The sequence below is a fragment of the Podarcis liolepis genome (assembly GCF_965112155.1).
Source record: "Podarcis liolepis genome assembly, chromosome: 3".
NCBI lineage: Eukaryota > Metazoa > Chordata > Lepidosauria > Squamata > Lacertidae > Podarcis > Podarcis liolepis.
In genome coordinates, this window is record NC_139557.1 from 108,627,925 (window position 1) to 108,644,487 (window position 16,563).

The 16,563-nt window shown below is 42.2% G+C and overlaps 1 long non-coding RNA gene across 5 annotated transcripts in view; it reads right to left on the bottom strand.

Moving 5' to 3' along the window:
- Window positions 1-4: 4 nt before the first annotated feature.
- Window positions 5-16,563, bottom strand: part of LOC310702836 — a 35,322-nt gene continuing 18,763 nt past the window's right edge. The window contains exons 4-8 of one of the 5 annotated variants that reach the window (XR_014523663.1): window positions 13,797-13,925; window positions 8,008-8,170; window positions 6,445-6,541; window positions 3,380-4,429; window positions 5-1,358 (exon numbers count right to left, since the gene is read on the bottom strand). This is a non-coding gene — a long non-coding RNA (uncharacterized lncRNA). Of the gene's footprint in view, window positions 1,359-3,379; window positions 4,430-6,444; window positions 8,171-13,796; window positions 13,926-16,563 lie in introns of all 5 variants that reach the window. The other 4 variants (XR_014523664.1, XR_014523665.1, XR_014523666.1 and 1 more) reach the window with 4 other exon arrangements.

The window sequence follows — 16,563 nt, forward strand, 5'->3', positions numbered from 1 at the left end:
GGTTTTCTTTTTTGAAAAGGTAGTTAATCGGTAGCTCAGTCTATTCAGAGTAAGCGTGCAAAAGTTATTTCCAAATGTTCAGGGCCTAATCCACTTAGGTTCTGGACATAGTGAAAGGGGATGAATTGTGGTATTAAGTTCCATACCTAAGCCTTTGCTAACTGGTTAAAAAGGGAGGGCAGAATGATAGTGGTCTATACCTGTCCTGTCCTGAAATTTCAAGGACCCCTATCTGCTCTGAAAACCAACGGAGAAAATAGAAAAATATTTCTCGTTCATATAGTATCTCTATTTTTAATCCAGAAAAAGCAACAGTGTGCCAAGTATTAGAAACCTGAGAAATAACTAGTCTTATTCTTTGTGATTTCTGCATTTGGCAGTCCCTTAAGATGTCTCTCAGGCCTAGCTTAGACAACTCTGTTCCTCTTCAATCGTTGCAGCAAGAAAGCAAACGCTACACTTTGCAGTCAGCTGCTCCTTCGTGGTTCATCCTCCATTGGGATTAATTATTGATAATGTAGCTGCAGTAAGTTTCTATGGTAGGCGAAACGGCTTTGTCGGGCAAAGAACACTGGCTCATTGCAATAGGAGAAAGCATGCTGCTCTCCTTGGCTGTAGAGAGGTCTGGCTTCGGAGTGTGCATGGACATGTTTCCTGCAGTTTGTTACGAGACAATTTAAAATTTAGATGTTGTAGGAGGCTTGCGGCTCACTTTCTAAGCTACCCATTGGAATCGGGACTACCGGTCAGGAAATTCCACATGTATGGATTTTCAATTTGTGTTTTGCTAAATGATTCCTGTGCATCTGCCATGTATTTTGGAGATATCCATGTGCAATACACCTTTTGAGTGCTGTGACACAAAGTATTGTTAAGAGATGTGCATCTCAGTCCACATGCTTGTCTGTCACATGCATGAATTCAGTGTACAGCCGTTAGAAGAAAGGAACCTTTTGCATGGAGTCACAGTGCTTTTGATAAAAATGTATGCTTACCTTTAACCCTTATACGTATACCCGGATCAAGTATATGTCACAATAGGAAGCAGTAAAGTTCAGTTTATTACATGGACATGAAAACAGAAGTTACAAGTGCTGCAAATATGCAGGCAGCAAATGAGCATTAAGCACGTACATACACCTCTATTCTAAAGACTGGTTGGCATCCGTCTGTCTCAGGAAACAATGGAGGATTGCACCTTCAGGGTTGAAGTCAAACCGTTGGAGAGTTATCACAGCTACTGTGGCTGTAGAGACTGATACCAGATAGGCAGGTTTTGCTGCAGCTGAGGCAGATGAAGGCATTAGATTAGGGGAGCAAAATTTTGAACAGGGTTCAGATGTTTGTTCAAGATTACACTGCAAGAAAAGAAAAGTGTATATCCAGAGGATTTGCAATTAATTGTTATGGTTTGTATTAGAGCAATGTTGACAGCACAAGCCAAACAATCTATTCCTCCAGGGATTTGTGGTTTGATGTAAGTCAGAAAGTGTAAAGTGAAGTCACTGGGGCAAACAGAATTCTAATCTAAGCATTCCTTGATGGGGCGTGAGCTAATTGTGACTAACTAGGGAAAGGATCTTTGGAGCACAGTAGATAGCTCAGTGAAAATGCTGAGCCAGTGGCACTGTAAAAAATAAAGGCAAATTTTGTGCTAAGGTTATTTAGGAAAGTCTCATGATATTGGTAGTTTTATTTTCATCTATAGTGTGCGTAAGTAGGATTGCAGTCCACCTATATGGACCTTTGCTCTGATCCAGCAGCGCTCTTGTTTTCTTGCCTTTTGAAATGCACACTTTATGCATCCAATTGCTAAGAACAATAGTTACTCAGTATGTGGCACTAGTGAGCTTCCCGCAAACAGAGAGGCTCCAAGGGAGCTCCTCCTCTGTGATTCCCCTGGGAAATTCAGCCAGACTTCTGTGACTCATGAGTCACCACCCGGAACTCAACTTCCCCTTCTGAAAAGGAGTTTCTACACAAAGCAATTTCACGTTTCCCAAGCTAGAGGCAGCGCTGCCACTTTTTCTTTGACAACACTCCTGTGCCTTTAGTACCCGCAAGACAGAATGCTTGTCTTTCCAAGTGGCTTTTGGGGGCAGGATGTGAACTCCACAAGCCGCAACTGCATTGGCCAAGAGTTACCTGTGCAATCCAAACCATCTGCAGGGAACCAGGGCTTGTGACAGAGTGGTGTAGTTACTGCTGCATCGGCACCCCTGCAGCGGAAGGCAGGTAAAACTGCTCAAATGACAGCAGTGGCGCCAGCTCAGGTTCCGTGGATTCGGGACCAGCTTGGCCACTAGCCTTCCTCATCCCTGGAACACTGTGTTAGAACATTCCACTGGCTACCTCAATAGGAATCCCACTGGCAGTACTTCTGCCTACCCCTTTAGCAAGCTGGAGAATAATGGAAGCAGTTGAACTGTTTTGGGTGTGGCAGTGATGGTGAGGGGAACCTCTGCCCATCCAATCCCCTTCCTAATGTGGTGGATCAGGGGTTTGGATTGCAACTTGAATCAGTCTTGTCCGTGGTTTTAAAAGATGATAGCAGGCAAGACAGAGGAGGGATCTTCAGTGTCCTTGATGGCTGATGAAAACTACTTCTTTTTGTACTGTATTATGGATATAAAAAAGGTAAAGGTAAAGGAGCCCTGGACAGTTAAGTCCAGTCAAAGGCAACTATGAAGTTGCGGCACTCATCTCGCTTTCGGGCCGAGGAAGCCGGTGTTTGTCCACAGACAGCTTTCCGGGTCATGACTAAACCGCTTCTGGTGCAACAGGTCACCGCAACGGAAGCCAGAGTGCATGAAAACACTGTTTACCTGCCTGCCACAGCAGTACCTATTTATCTACTTGCACTGGTGTGCTTTCAAACTGCAAGGTTGGCAGGAGCTGGGACAGTGTTTGGAAGATTTGCCAATGTGGATGCCAATTTTAAAGCTTACAAAAGATCTTAAAGGCATGATGATGCTTTTGTGGCTAGAAATTTCTAATAAAATAAGGGGTGGGGGAAGGAACAAGTGCTTGGTTTGTGCAAGTACCACCCCCCCCCCCTTTTTAGCAAGGGTTGTCTTTAACACTGGGACAAGCAAAAATGTAGAAGAGGAAACCTCCTTCTCTTCCCCATTGTTTCCTCCTCATGCCAGAAAAAGCTTTTTTGCTGAATTTGTTTTTAACTACACATTAAAGACAAAGGAGGCACTGTGCCATTAAAAAGGCAAATCAAAACACCTTTCTTTGCAAAACTGCTCCATGCTCAAAAGAATGTCCAACTCTGCAAACACATCAGGTAAGTTCACAATAAACTACACACACACACACACACACACACACACACCCCAGCCTACATACTACAGACTTTGTAATAATTTATCACCTGTTTTCCCAAGTATCCCTTTGTCCAGAATATGGGGTTTCCTGAAGGTTTAGATTTATTTTTTCTTTTGCAAGCATGCATCCAGGTGTGGCAGCAGCAAAATACAGTCTGTGAGTTAAAGCAGCCAAAGCTTGTTCAGTGCTTGGTGCAGAGTCTTTTCATTTTCTGAGAACTGAGCAGTTCATTGTCGTATAGTGGGTAGGACAGCTCTTATGATACATACATGCACCATAGTCCATAAAAAGTGCCTTCCACCCAAGCCAATACAATAAAGCCTGCAGTGTTGGGTGTGTAAAAGGAAACTCAACGGCTGCAGTCAAAGTCCATTTAGCAACTGCCAAACAGCAAGGTGGGGCAATGTTGCCACTGCCCTTTTTCTCTTTTATGCTGCCGCACCTTAACATAGTAACTTTTCTGGTAACTGGACAAGAATAGGTACACCAGAATGCTAACTATCCCATGCATATTCCTCAAGCGTTGACTGTGTGATAGCCACATATGAATGATCCATCAAAAAGACCTTGCCCAACAGAGACTTCTAACTTCCGTGTTACCAAAACAACTATGGTATTTTTCAGTGCAGTCCGTTCATGCCATTTAGGCAACTCCTGCAGCCAAGCTGGTGCCAAATGTCTTGCTCTGCTTTCCTTTGGACCACATCAACGAGGCTGAGAGGGGAGTCTTGTCTGGGCAGTCCAGGACCTCCATACACACTGCCCAGGCTTGCGCCCTGGTGAGGTCACTTTGGTGCTGCTAGCACAGTGCTCTGACTTCACCCCCGGAGGCGCACTCCATTGTCCCTCGAGACAGACGGATGCCAACAACAACCGTTCAAGCCTTCGGATGCCAAATACCCAGTGTTGGGTAAACATTAAGTGAATAACACTTGCACAGGAGAGAACTGGCCCTCGGGAATCCAAACGTCCTTAGAGCAAAGGCAGACAGTTCACTATGCTGAAGGACCTCGCTTCAGGAGGCCAGCACATTTCATCATCATTTTTAATTTGTATACCGCCTTTCCATCTTACAATACTCAAGGCGGTTTACAAGCTGAAGAAACAAAAAATGTGCATCTTATAACAATCTAATGCAATACAAAAATGTGATAATAAAACATAATTTTAAAATAGGCAACCTCCATCAGAAAAGTAACATTCAACAATCTTTAGAATAGTATAAAATAATATCAACATTTAAAGTTAAACAGAAATCCACTCAACAGTTACAATAATATCTAAACTATAATCAATAAAACAACGGCAAGCCCACAGTACATAAAACAATACAATACACACTGAGAAGCAGAGGGTGGGGCAAGGCAGGTGGAAGGAGACCTTGCCTGATGGAGTCTCTCCCCTCATTTGGCCCCAAATGGCTTCATGAAAAGAAAGCACCACTGAGGGCACTAGTGCCTGTTAGGATATTGATGTTCTGTTCCGCCTTAAGAGGAACAGATATGTGGAGTTATTGTATGTCACATGTCTGTTTACTTCCAGCACAGTCTGCTGGGAACTTCCGTTGTATATTGCTTTTGCTGTACTGCTGTTTGCTTGGACACGAAGGGAAGCAGACATGTTTTTTCCTTTGTTCCTGAGCTATGCTGAATAAACACCTGTAAATAATGCCTACACATGTCTCTGTCCGCCACTACCGTTGTGGAGATTTATTCAATCTGCTGATAAGAGCGTGCTCAGTCTCCAAAGGGTTTGGAGGCTCGAGTTGCTGATTGATGCTGTTCCGAGTACCGGAGTTCGCCCGGCTGCCGGCCGGTGGCTGGAGCCAGCTGGGGGCCTGCCAAATGCCCCCGTCTCCCCGGACGCATCCCAACAGTGCCCTGAGTAGGTGGGATATCCTGACTGTTTTGTTCAAGAGGGCAATCTAGGCGAAAGGAAGCACAACAAATTCTTCAGCCAGTGCATACCCAAGGTTTGTCATTGCTTTTCTCCCAAGAAGCAGGCGTCTTTTAATTTCGTGACTGCTGTTACCACAGGGAAATTCTTGTTGCTGTGGTTGCTAGCTTCTTGCCCTCAAAAGGGATGGGAAGAGTCATGTAGCATCTACTCCTTTTGTTTTTCTCCTCTCTTACCCCTCCTGTTTTCTATTTGTGTTCTTTTTGTAAATTTCAAATCTATATCTGCTTCGTCCAATATTTTACAAACAGGGCATATCAATGATTCAATATAAATAAGAGATTTAACCTATAGAATTCTACTTTATCTTACTGGTTTATCGCCTGTTAAAACCACAGACCTGGCTGACTCAGCTCTTGGCAAGTGCAAATCATGATTTGTGGAACACGTTTTATACACTACTGCCCCAACAGACCCAGATCAGCAAGAAGGCTCTCAACGGTTGCTGAACGTTACCTGGGGCTTTCAGAACAGCAGCTGGGTCCTGCCTCCACCCCTCAGCCACAAACTCTGTATCAAATGATCAACCTTGGACCTACCCATGCAAAACCTAGAAAAGGACTTGCATGTCAGATACTTCTACTGTATCCTGCCCCCATACCCTACTTAAAACGTAGTGTTTTCTTTTATTATGATATGTAACCTAGCACTCCAGGTGCTGGCACTGTTGGTTGCTGAAATTGCACTTTTAACACTGTGTCGAAAGAGAGCTGAAGGAATCGTTTCTGCAGCTAGTGTCTTAATTCCAGTGATTTCATGTCCCCAGTGAATGATGGTTGTATTCACTGTACACTATACCATCACACATATTTGCATTTTAACTCGTGTTCTAGAAGAATGCTGTGGTCTGTGTCTGTGTGTTGTGCAAGATTTTTGGCATGTGAAAGTGTGCATTTTTGCTGCTTCCCCTGCCCCCCGAAAAACACTTCTACATTCTGTTCACCGCAGTAGACACTTCTGCATTCTAATTCCAACATATTTCTGTTCTGGGAGAAGTCTGGAAAGCCACAGAAACCGACTAGAAAGTGAACAGAGAGTCTCTGCTATATAGAGGGCTCCTTCGCTACAGGCACAATAGTTATAGGAAAGTGGGGCATACGGTTCACCAGAAATACCTTTCTTGTTGAAAAAAGCAGGAGCCATGGTAGTACTCACCCTTTTCGTTTTTGTTTATTTCCTTTGATTCCTCCTCCTGCCTTAGCTGGTTTTTGTTTTCTTGACAGTTGCATACAAGCTGCAGCAGTGAAGAACTCTGAGCATGTACAGAAACCAGAGGGTCATCGTCACACTTTGCTTCTGTTCAAGTATTTGACTCTCAATCGAGCTTGAGTCTGTACTTTCCTTATAAATTTAAACAAGGGTTTAAGTAAGCTTTAGGCTGATGACACACGAAAGCTTGTTTGTCTTGTGATACAGAAAGGTGTGGGATTTTGCTTTCTTTGAACTGGATTCCACCCCAACTGCTACCTTTATTTATCCACAATAACAAGACTTAACTTGCTACATATATTTGGGGAATTCTTGGGTGGTGCAATAGTGCTCACAGAAAATGAGTAACATTTCTCCTAAGAAATTTTAGTCAAGCCCAGAAGAGCAATTGTTTGGCTAAACTTTAAACACTCCTTGGTGCAATAACGTATTCCTTCCTATAAGGCGAATATATTGAACTGAGATTTTAGCGATCAATTTTTGCATTCTTGGTGATGCCACTCTGTTCGCTAGACCAGAGGCACTAGAAAATTAATACGCTTTCTTAAATATAACCTCCAGGTAGCTCTTTGCTTTTCTTAGGATGCCTGAAAGAGAAATGCAATATCATGCACATGGACTATACATTTTGCCCCATGTATTTGTTACAAGGGAAACTTATTACTGCTACTTAATTCCATACCCTCCAACATTTCTCTGATAAAAATAGGGACATCCTATTCCATTATTATTATTATTACCCCACCCATCTGACTGGATTGCCCCAGCCACCCTGGGCAGCTTCCAACATATATAAAAACATAATACAACATTAAACATTAAAAAACTTCCCTATAAAGGGCTCCCAGTCTCACCTGTATAGGCAGCCCCCATGACAGCAGGGGATCATTGCCAAACAAAAAACAAGGATACCAAATTCCCCCCAGGTTCTCTGTTTAATTGGATCTTTAATTGGCTTTAAATTACCGGCATGTGATGGGAAAGGGTTGCAAAAACGTACTGCTGAATATGCCAGCTACATGGATCAAAGGTTTGAATTAAGATAAGAATTTATTCGGCGTGAGGGTCGTTTGGGGAGAGGGAAGCCCATGGTTTGTTTATTCTAAGTTTCTTTTATATATTTGTGATTCAGCAACCATCTCCGGAATATAAGATAAAAATAAATTTACAAGTGAGGAAGTGATGTTGGAGTAGTATTGATATTAACAAGCAAAAATGGAAACTGTGTGTGATCTGAAATGAAGGACGGAGGGGGAGAGGAAGCTCAAATAGGACTGTGTTGGAAAGACATAGTAATTTCTCTCACCTCTGTTTAAAAACAACAGACAATGAAAAAGAGACTGAGATTTGTGGGTGCTACTGACAGAATGTAATCTAAGATAAAGTTTAATTGGGGCATAAATATCTTGCTGGAAGGAAAATAATTGGGGGGCTGTGATAAGAATGCTGCAGAGATTATGGGAGTTGGAAAGGAGTATTAAATCTTCAGCACGTACGAAAACTGCCCACCTTTTCCTAGGAAGAGGGGGAAATGGTGGAAGATCTGTGACAGAATGGTTTCTAGCAGAATGTCGCCTGTTCTGAGACATCGAAGCGAGGAACGGAGAGATAAGACCTCTGAGAAACTTCGATATTCAGTTCTGCCCGAAGCCACGATGGGAGAAAACAGCAGCTGGGAAGTGAAAGAGACAACACCATATATGGACACAGAAGGAATCTCCATGGTCATTTTCACACGCACAACAGAATAAAGATAATAGTTTGAGTTCTTCACTTGAAGCTTTATAAACTTATATATTGTTCCCAAGAACATTTTAATGGTCTGGCAACCCGACACAAATCTGCTTCTTAGTTTTGGTTCAAGAAAATTGTGTAAATCTAGTAAAAATTCCAGAGCAACATACAACCAATGTGTTTGTCATTCCAGCTAATAGCCCATCAGATATTTTTTAAGTGAGAATCTTTATGAAATAGGTTATTTTCAGAAAACTGTTCTTTGTATTTAGTCCTCCTCAGTTTTAGTACAATGAAGGGATTACCCAGAACCTGAAGTGAGATGAAAAAGCAAGGGCATGGGGTTATTTAATTGCTTCTGTCAGTAAGCGGTTGACATATTCACAGCAAACTTGAATTAAAGCCACAGACCTGTGTATTGACAGGCCCTCCATCTCTCTCACACAATTTTATGACTTTACTACAAGATGCAACTTCGAAGGTAGTTCTTCTCCTTCTAAGCATGTCATTTTGCAGCACGTTTGGTGATGCCTATGTGGAATATTTACTCTTATGAAGAACATTGTTTGCCTGCTTTTGAGAAGACAATGCTTAAGTCAATGTGAACTTTCATACTGGACATTTTAGGAAGGGGTAGGTGTGCACCTCTTAACAGGTCACGAAAGTGACTTTAGTGACTCATACCGTATCATGAGAGGAAGCAGAAAAGATTGCTATCACAAAAGTCCTGTACACTCAGGAGCATGAATAGAGCTGGTGGCTGTGTTTCAACTTGTTAAGCTACCATGTTGAAATGCAACATGTTCTGTAAATACGTCTTGTTGATAATAATATGCAAGCAATGAGTTCTGCTGCTCGTTTTAGTACTAAATTGCCAAAGCACGAGTAAGACATTGCCATGAGAATATATGTGTACAGTTCCTTTTAGATCAGCAAACTTTTTCAGCACGGGGCCGGTCCGCTGTCCCTCAGACCTTGTGGGGGGCCCGGACTATACTTTTTTTTGGGGGGGGGATAAATTCCTATGCCCCACAAATAACCCAGAGATGCATTTTAAATAAAAGGACACATTCTACTCATGTAAAAACACGCTGATTCCCGGACCGTCCGCGGTCTGTATTGAGAAGGCGATTGGGTCGGATCCAGCCCCCAGGCCTTAGTTTGCCTACCCATGTAAATTTAGATTAAGATCCAAGTTGTGCATTCAGGGCAAAATCCACTGAAAAGTCCTTTGCAAACTCCATTGGAATGAATAGGAGTGCAACTGTGCTCTTGCCCCCAGTCAGTTCCATTGGATTTGTGAAGGAGAACTTCCCCCTTAATGGTGCGATGAGGCAAGAGCAGGTCAACTGGAATGCAGAAGGAATGGATAAATTCCAGACTAGAAATTATTAAGAATCCTGGAAAACTGGATGGAAGCAAGTGACAAGCAAAAAAGTAAAGGATTAGTTAGTTCAGAGGTTGAATTTGGGAGCTGTAGCCCCAGGGCAGGCTGGAGGATCAGATCAAGAAGCAGAACAGACCACATGTTATCCGCAAGGCAGGCATGCTTGGGGAGAAGCCAGAAAGTGGTTACTTAAAAGGACATAAGAATATAAGAAAAGCCCTGCCAAAGATCCATCATAGTCTGGCATCTTGATCAACTCACACTCACATAACTATGGGAACCCAGCCAGCAGGACTTGAATACAACAGCCCTCTTCCCAACAAGGAGTAAAGGGAAATTTCAAATGGAGACAAAATTTACAGGCAGAGGGGGGCACAATGTCAATCTCTGGACATGTGCTAATCCTAATGAAGTTGGCCAGGCAAGCAACTTCATCACGTATGCTTTCCAGTTACTATTTTTTATCTGCTCTCTGCTGTAAAAAAAATTGGAATAGCACACATCTCCCCCTGGGAGCAACACTACTGCTAAAGCTACAGTTCTAAATGCATGACTCATTTCAGACCAGTGTTTGGCTACTGCTGCCAGATAACTCCCTAGGGAGGGCATGAAGCTGGCAACGAAGTGGTGCAGAATAGATATTCCCTACCAAGAAGAATAAATGGATGCTGCAAATATTAAGTACTGAGCAGGATACAGTCAATGGGCAGACCAAATAAAAGAGAGAGAGATTAAGTCATGTATTGTATTAGATGGAGGTGTTTTTGTTGGGAGACTATGCAAACATTTGACTAATATAGAACTGTTCATCAAACCTAGAAAAGAGTTACTGGTAGCTCAAAAGCTTGCAGATTCTTCCACTAAAGGAAGTGAATCTGATAGACCCTATTAGAGCATTAATTCATCATCATCATCATTATTATTATTGAGAAATAATACATACATTGCTTTCCTATTAAAATACACAATGGTACAATAAAATGAGTATGAATATAAATCCAACCAACTGCAACAAGGAAAACAGAACACAATTCAACAGTTACAGGAAAGCAAAAACAAAACCAATGTCAAGGAAAGGTCTCACAGTCAAATTACAGTTCTATGGGAGGGGGAATAGAAATAAATATGTTGTAAGGAGGGTTCTCCTGGGCATGTAAGGCATGCTCACATTATTGCTGTTCTCTAATCTCTTTCAATAGCTTAAATATGACTGGGTATTAGCAGTGCTTTTTTAATGGGGTATTCATGGATACGCAGTACCAGAAACTCTTTTTGTTGTTGTTAAAAAGTGTGGCACTTACTGGAACAACTTCATGGTGAGCACCAGCACTACTTTATGTAGAAAAAAAGCACTGGGGTATTAGGAGCACCATGGGCTGCCTAGCCATGACCTATGTGCATCCTAGAACTCAATGCTCTGGGTCTGGGAGCAGGCAGAGATCTACATCACACAGGTGAGGCTCAGGAACAGCTATAGCTGCCTGTCGGCTCACAGCCTTTTCTCCCCAGTTGCTGTGATGGTCACAGCCACATGTCAGTGAGAAGCTGAAGCTCTAGTATGAATTGAACCTGGGATATTTTACATCCAGTATACTTATTTTACATCCAGTATACATTTTAAGCCGGGATGCGGGTAGCGCTGTGGTCTAAACCACTGAGTCTCTTGGGCTTGCCAATCGGAAGGTCGCCGGTTCGAATCCCTGTGATGGGGTGAGCTCCTGTTGCTCGGTTCCAGCTCCTGCCAACCTAGCAATTCGAAAACATGTCAAAGTAGATAAATAGGTACCACTCCGGCGGGAAGGTAAATGGCGTTTCCGTGTGCTGCTCTGGTTTCGCCAGAAGCGGGTTAGTCATGCTGGCTACATGACACGGAAAAACCGTCTGCAGACAAAACACTAGCTCCCTCGGCCAGTAAAGCGAGATGAGTGCCGCAACCCCAGAATCGTTTGCGACTGGATATAACTGTCAGGGGTCCTTTACCTTTTTATACATTTTACATCCAGTAAACTTAGGAAGACCGGTTATTGGAAACCACTGGAGTTCTCTCATGCATGGGGCTGGCTGGCAGTTTGCCACAGGCATTTAGCTGACCACTGTGAGAACAGGATACTGGACTCGATGGGCCAATGACCTGATCCAACAGGCTCTTGTTCAGTTTTTATGAGAAAATGTGTCATGAAAAAAGTGTGTGTTGTTTCTGTGTGACCAAATAATATGAGTGAGTAATAGTTTCCTCTGTCTAGCAGACAATGATCATGCTTTGCTTACACTGATGACGAACTCAAGAATCCACCCTTGCCCTTTGCTTCGCCTTTTAATTTCTCTCTTATCTTCCTGATGGTCTCCATTTGCCTGTTACTCCTCCTCGCCTAGCGCTCTCTTTCTCTCTCTCTCCTGTTCAGATTGCCCTTGGGCACTGTATAAAAATAGCTTGCTGAGCTCATGGAAAGTTGTACCTGGTTCTCAGCACTTGGGTACCTCTGCCTGTTCTTCTTGGGTTCTACACACAAGTATATATGCAGTACTTTTTGAAGGGGGCAGATTGTACACTTGTACAAATAATCCGCTTACAGATATGGAGCAGATAGACAAACTCACTTCATAAAGATTGCTTAAGAAACATACTCTTGTGTTCCCCATCACCGTGATTTAAAGAATGGTAAAAAGCTGTGGTTGGGGCTTTGGGGAGCTGTCAATTAATTTTAAAAGTGGATTGGTTTTCCAAGGCCTTCTGTTAACAGCAATTATACTTTCTGATACACACACAACTCCCTGTGCTCTTTCTATTCTCACACACTTTTACTAGCACAAGAAACAATAAGAGGAGAAAAAGCAATAAATCAAACAAAACAGGTAAAAGGGGGGAGCGAGAAAAGGCAGAAAGTGCCTGCTGTTTCTTGTTCCGATTCCTTTCTAAGATACTTGTCACCAGATAACATGGGTAGCAACAGTATGGAAACTGAATAAGTTTTCCGTGACTCTTTCATTGAATACTTGTGGGCGGAACGGGGATTTTTTATGTTTTTGTTTCCCTGAGGGCTAAATCCATGGGAAGTAGCCATGGAATGCTATTATCCGTATTTAGTATAACAGGTTGCCATTTCTGTAATGCTTTAGTGTGGAATATGTTTTATAATTCTTGGCTAATTTGTGTATCACAATTTTGTTTGTTCCTGGAGTATTTATACTTATTGGGTCTCTGCAGAATCTGAAGCAAGGAAAGGAAGGAATGCTTGTCTCCTAAGGATTACAAAAATGAGGGGAATAACTTTATGACTTTTGTCACTGCCCAGAGGAACAAGGGACCCTTCCACCTAGGAAGAACACATGCTAAGGGAAAGACGAACCTTGCTCCAGGCACCAACCAGAGAACAAGTAACAGTAGGGAGCTTGCCTTACCCCACCAGAAAAATTACTGTTCCAACTCCCAGTTACCCTAGGACTGTAAAAGCAAGGACACAGTGCCCAGAGGAACAAGAACCACTTGCTTTTGTACTTCTGTGAAAGAAAACACACTTGCGAGGCAGATCAGCTGAGCTCAACTTAGCAATAAATGCCTGCTTACAACTCACAACTACATTCCGGCATTACCAAATCTTTTTTTTTAAAAAAAATATTTTTTATTACATTTTTTCCAGATAAAGATACAAAGTCGGATATACAAAGAAATAACAGAAAAGAAAAAAGAAAAAAGAAGAAAATCATCCTTTCAAAACCTTTTTCCATAACCAACCGGACTTCCCCACGTCTCCCACACCGTGCGTACTTTACAATAAAAATATCAGCAAATTATAACCTTGTTTCGTGCGTTCTTTTGTTCTTTCAAATAATTATATTTTAAGTTTAAAATACTTATTATCAGTTTACTCTAAAGACATATGTAATATTGTTTTAAACATTAGTCCTTTCATTAATATAACTTAATTTCCCATACCATTAAATCTTGTTGCTGGAGCTAGATTTTCCAAATCATGCGAATTCTTAACATTCATATAACTTATAAAATTTTTGTAAATAATCTTTGAATTTTTTCCAATCCTCCTCCATTGCTTCTTCTCCCAAATCTCGGATCCTGCCAGTCATTTCGGCCAGTTCCATATAGTCCATCAATTGCGTCTGCCCCGGCATTACCAAATCAATCTCCCTCCTCTACATTTTCCCATTTACTCCACCTTACTTTTTGTGTCTTGTCTGTTTTGTTTGTATGCCTGAGAGCCTGTGTCCCTTTTTTTTATAGACAGTAACTGCCACAAGTATCTTCTTTTATTTTTGATTGGTGTGAGCCACTTTGGAAGACAATTTTTGTCTGAAAAGCAAAAAATAAAAATAAAAATACAATAAATTATTGGGGAGAGGATTCATGTATTCAAATACCAAGGATTTCGGGCATATTCTTCGCAGTTCTCTGGATCTGGTGTATGCTCACTGCTCCATATTAGAGTTACAGCAGTATTGCCTGTAGTATGTGTGAAGGGCAATCCTGTGTCACAAAATCTACTTATTTAAAGTATTTCTATGCTTTTCTTCAGCCAAAAAGGCTTTCAGATCTGCTCAATAAAAAGTAAAGACAGTACCTCAAGCTAAACATTGATGGTCATGTGTCAGAGAGCCCCGATTCATCTGTAGTGCTTGTACTACATGTTTAGGGCAGTGGAGGGAAACCTGTAGTCATAGAATCATAGAATCATAGAGTTGGAAGAGACCACAAGGGCCATCGAGTCCAACCCCCTGCCAAGCAGGAAACACCATCAGAGCACTCCTGACATATGGTTGTCAAGCCTCCACTTAAAGACCTCCAAAGAAGGAGACTTCACCACACTCCTTGGCAGCAAATTCCACTGTCAAACAGCTCTTACTGTCAGGAAGTTCTTCTGGGAGTCGTTGGACTTCAACTCCCACCAGGCCCAGCCAAGATGGCCAATGGTCAGGTATGGTGGGCATTGAAGAACAGCAACATGTGCAAGACCACACGTTCTTCACCCCTGGTTTTGAAGGACAGATCTGTCCCTTTTAAAAATCCACATGGTCTTTGTGGTTGAAACTTGGCAACCAGGGTATGTTCTTTGTGCTAATAACAGGCAGAGATAATTTCTTGTGCTGCTATGAGTTTGAGCTCTATTTAATGGGAGAGGCCAGAGATTGGACCTGGAATGGGAGAGGCATAATGAGCACGTCTCTTTCACTGAACTATGGCCCTGCTCCATGTTTTATGGTACCTGAAAGACCGACAATTTGATTGTGGCACAACTTTTATTGTTGCCAAAGCTCCTCCCACAATAATTCTGTTTGTCTTAAAGGTGATACTCCTCCCACAATAATTCTGTTTGTCTTTTGGTGTTTGTTCCTTTTCCTTTTCCAGTTTGCTGGACATTCATAGACTCAGAGAACTGTCGAGATGGAAGTTAATATTTCTTGAATATCTGCTTTCTCCCCTGTTCCTCTGTACTGCAAATAAAAAAACGAAGGAAAATGCAAATAAGGAACTGGGAACCAACTTCACTCTCCTGTAAAACAGGATAGTTAAAGAGTGTTGGGAGCAAATCTTGACTATGCCCAACTCGGAATACAAAAGAGAGATTAAGGTGTGCAGAATCATTTTCTGTGGCTCTCAAAGCAGATTATGTGTGAGCGAATCTCAGGTTTCCTCCATAAATCTGATAAAGTAAGGTTATTAAGAAAAGCATGAACATACCAACGTAAAGCAGCTTCTTGCAGGTGGATCCATCAACAGGGTGGTAATACAACAGGAATGGCTTGGTATTAATAAGTATAATATTATCTCTTTGTCTGTGGGCCAGGGGTGGAGTACTTAGTCAGCTTTCTATGCTTCAGTAGGATCTGCTGTCAGGTCAGCACTCCGTAGAGACAGGTAGACTTATAAACAGCTTCCTTTTTAATAGGAACAATATATGACAACATAAATTTATTCATGCTTAGCTAAGCTGAACAGCTCAGGCAACTTTTTACTAACTCCAACCTTATAGGAGTGAGAGAGATGGAACTACAAGGCTCCTCCATGAGCTCTGTTGAAAGACCAGCAACTTTATTTTTGTCCTCTCACTGAAACCTTTCTATTCCTGCTAGTCAATTCAGAATGCTGTAACAAAGAGATAATGCCCGAGTTTGCTTTTTTCTCCTCCCTTCCAATTCATTTTTCCTTTTCTGTTGTGCTTTTTTAGACTATATGCTTGATGGCGAGGACTGTCTTATCACAGACCTTTATAAGTCAATCTGGGCCATTTTGGGCTAAAGAGTGGGATTTATGCTTTTAAAAAATAAACATTTGTGGAATGCTCTCTCCAGGGAAGCTCATCTGGCACCTTCAGTACCTATCTTTAGGTGCCAGGCGACAATAGTTCTCTTTAACCAGGCCTTTGGCTGATTAATATTCCATGGCCTTCAAATGTGTTCATGGGAGTGGGGTTATTGGTTTTTGTTCTATTCTGTATTCTGTGTTCTCATTTTGTATTTTTAGGTTGGGAACTACCCTGTGATCTTCAGATGAAGGGTGGTATACAAATTTAATAAATAATAACAGAATAACAGAATAACAGAATAACAGAATAAAATAGAATTTTAGTGTTGGAAGGTACCACAAGGGTCAGTTATGTAGTTTTATTAGTGGACACTAGAAACTCAGTTCCATTAGAGGTCCTTGAAGATACATTTATTACAGCACAAGGACGAAGCTTTCGATATATGCAGCTCATGATCCATCAACTTTAAAATTTGAGGGCATCCCCTCAGTGGCGTAGCGTGGGTTGTCAACACCCGGGGCAGGGCAAGTAATTTGCGCCCCCTAACCCTAACCCCCAGATGTTGCGCCCGGTGCGGCCGGCCCCCCTGCACCCCCCACGCTACGCCACTGCATCCCCTATCCTTTCTTTCCCCACAGGTGCCCTGAATTCCCCTTCTTGTGCCTGTGTTTGCCACAGACTTCACCA